This window comes from Terrapene carolina, unplaced genomic scaffold (assembly GCF_002925995.2).
Source record: "Terrapene carolina triunguis isolate 2854851 unplaced genomic scaffold, T_m_triunguis-2.0 Scaffold31565, whole genome shotgun sequence".
NCBI classification, from domain to species: domain Eukaryota; kingdom Metazoa; phylum Chordata; order Testudines; family Emydidae; genus Terrapene; species Terrapene triunguis.
Genome location: NW_020695916.1, coordinates 6,980 through 9,823, shown reverse-complemented (window position 1 = coordinate 9,823; position 2,844 = coordinate 6,980). Strand labels below are relative to the sequence as shown.

The 2,844-nt window shown below is 65.9% G+C and overlaps 1 long non-coding RNA gene across 1 annotated transcript; it reads left to right on the top strand.

Moving 5' to 3' along the window:
- Positions 1-376: 376 nt before the first annotated feature.
- On the top strand, positions 377-2,187 carry LOC112124683. The gene is made up of 3 exons (XR_002909662.1): positions 377-414; positions 1,036-1,101; positions 1,546-2,187. It is a non-coding gene; the product is annotated as an uncharacterized LOC112124683 (long non-coding RNA).
- The last annotated feature ends 657 nt before the right edge of the window (positions 2,188-2,844 follow it).

Sequence of the window (2,844 nt, the reverse complement as noted above, 5' to 3'; positions counted from 1 at the left end):
CTAGGTGACCCCCTGAGGTCTCTTCCAACCCTGATCTTCTATGATTCTATGTCTGGGGGAGGGGATAGTGTGGCCAGTGGGGGGGGGGGCAGTGTCTGTGTGAGGGGGAGGGGGCTGGTACATGTGCTGGGGGTGGGTTGTGGCCAGTGCGGGGGACGCTGGCCTGTGGGTGTAGAGGGAATCTGCGTTGCTCATTCAGCCCCCGCCAGGGACTCGCTGTTGATTCCCAGACTGGCCCTGAGCCACACCAGACTCAGTCGGGGTCCCAGCCCCAGGACCCCAGGGTGGGGGTTCCATACCCTGCGCACCATCCCCCACAGTGAGACACGTCCCTGGCTGAGCTCTGCCCCCCCAGCCCCCTTACCAGTGTGTCTCTGCTTTCAGGCCTCGGAGGAAACGATTGAAAAGCGAGAGGTAGGTGCTGGCCTGGGGTGGGAGAGCCTGGGGGCCGGGGGGGCTCCCTGGGGGTGCAGGGGGTTCCTTGTGGGGGCTGGAGAGGGAAATGGGGGGCTCCCTGTGGTGCACGGTGTTCATTGGGGGCTGCATAGGGAAGTGGGGGTGGTTCCCTGGGATGCAGAGAGTTCCTTGAGGGGCTGGGGAGGGAAGCAGGGAGGACTGGGCTCTCTGGTGATGGGAAGGTTCCCTAGAAAATTTGATGAATTGGGAAAGACCCCTAGTCACAGTGGGGGGAGGGGAGAGATGGATGGACACGGTGAGCACAAGTCAGAAAGTAGCGGGGGGGGGGGGGCGCGGGAAGAGATCCCCCTCCTCCCATCCCCCACTTTAGCATGGCCAGGGGCTCTGGCGCAGGTCTGGGACCTCAGGGCTCTGGCTGGTGCCAAGTGGGTGTTGTGATCTGTAGGTGTGGGGTGCAGGGTGCCATCCCCCCTCTGGGCCCTGAGTTCCCTGGGCTGGTGCCCCAAACCTGGGGGGTGGGGCACGGCAGAGCTGCAGGATGCGGGGTGAGGGAAGGGAGCCCTTGGAGCAGGGCAGGGGGCCTGGCATGCAGAGAGTAACTCCCCCCACCTCTTCCAGAGACAGCAAGAGAGGAACCAGGAGGAGACCGCGGGAGCCGGGTCCTGTGCCCCTCCCCACCCCCCTGTATGTACACATCAGGGCATGGGGGACAGAGGGGCTGGTGTGGGGGGCGATGGTGGGGGCCCCTTGGAATGCAGCGGCTGCTGGGAGTTGTGGGGAGGGGCAGAGACTGCTGTGGTCCCAGGGGGTTTGGGCTCCAGCCCCCATGGCCCTCGCCCACTCTCCCTCCCATGGTGTCTGGCCAGCGCAGGGGGACACCAGCCAAGGCGCCCAGCCGCTCTCCCTGGGCCCTGTGCTCTGGGGCTCTCCAGGTGAGTCCCAGCCGGCTCGGGAATCGGGGGGCGCAGATCCGCAGAGAAGGGGGCTCTTTCAACAATGGGGGTTGGGCACAGTGCAGGGGTGGGCGATGGACCCCAGGGAGGCTCTGTCCTAGTCACGCTCCGCCCTCCCCTCGCCCCTCCAGTCCGGTTCTGCTGCGTGAGGCCGTTGTGTGTGTTCCCTCCACAGGTGCCAGCCCCCGTCCCAGAGGGAGCCGAGGCCAAGGCCCGGGGTGAAGGAACCGGTCCTGCCCCCAGGTGGGGGTCCAGGGTGCAGCCCCCAAAGCAGATTGGAGCTGGGACCAGCTCCAGCTCCCAGGCTGGGGGGCTGGTGACCCCACATGAAAGGGGCAAGGGGTGATGCCTCTAGGGCAGTGGGGGGAGGGGACTCGCTCTGAAGAGGCTGCTGTTCCAGGGGGGTCTGCCAGGACAGCCAGGGGCTCCCAGGTTGACGTCGGGGGTAGGCAGGGGCTGAAGGCGGCTGGATGGGGAATTGAGGACCTGAACTTCTGGCAAAGGGAGCTTCAGGCCAGGTGCCCCAGGGCCAGGAGCGGATAGTGGGTAGATGCGGTTTTGGTCCCACTCCCCTTTCCAGCGATGGGAGCCCAGGAGCCAGCCCCCTCCCCCTCAGCTTCAGGAGCCTCCCCCCTGATAGGAGCCAGGTCCCCCTGGATGGGAGCAGGAGCCGCCCGTAGCGAGATGTTCCTGGGCCACGTCTGCTCAGCTCCTGAGCCGGTGAATCCCGCGGGGCTGCGACGCCCGGCCTGGCCTCCCCCGTTCTGAGGCTGCAGAGAGCTCGTGTATAACCCATGCACAGATACTAAACCCACAATAAACCCCGTCTCCTCCCTGCCCTGTCGTGAGTGTCTCCTCGCCTGGCTGATGCCCCAGCCCTGCCGGTGCACGATAGGGGAGTAGCTCAGAGACCCCCAAAAGGAGCACCCCTGTGACACCGTGCCAGGGGCCCTGCGGGTGGGTGATGTGACCCACAGCGCCTGGCAGCAGGCTGGGCGAGGGGAGGAGGAGGTAGTTGCTCTGTCACGGGGGGAAAGGTGGAGGCTGTTGGGGTTGCTAGATTGTGTTGGCACAGGTGTGGGTTCCCCGGTTTCACACCCTAAGAGCATTTTTTAAACACCACCCATGGCATGGGGCCACCCCACCAACCAGCCCCCGGCTGTACAGTCATCCGTGCTGCCCCCTAGCGTGACGAGCTCAGTGCTGGTGGGGGGCCCTGCAGAGGGCACAGCGTGGCCTCAGTTTTGGGGTTCAATCCCTTCCTGGTCTCCCCCAAACCAGCTCCTGCCCCTATGCCCTGAGAACCAGCAGGCCCAGCCCACCAGCCGGGGGCGGCTCCAGGCACCAGCGCAGCTACGGACCCGGACCCAGACCCACCGCCAGCTGCAACCCCAGCTTCAGGCCCTTACACCTACCTGTCTTTGTCCGTTTCCCCCCCTCCTCCAGGAGCCTTGGCCCTGGCTCTGGGGGGAGG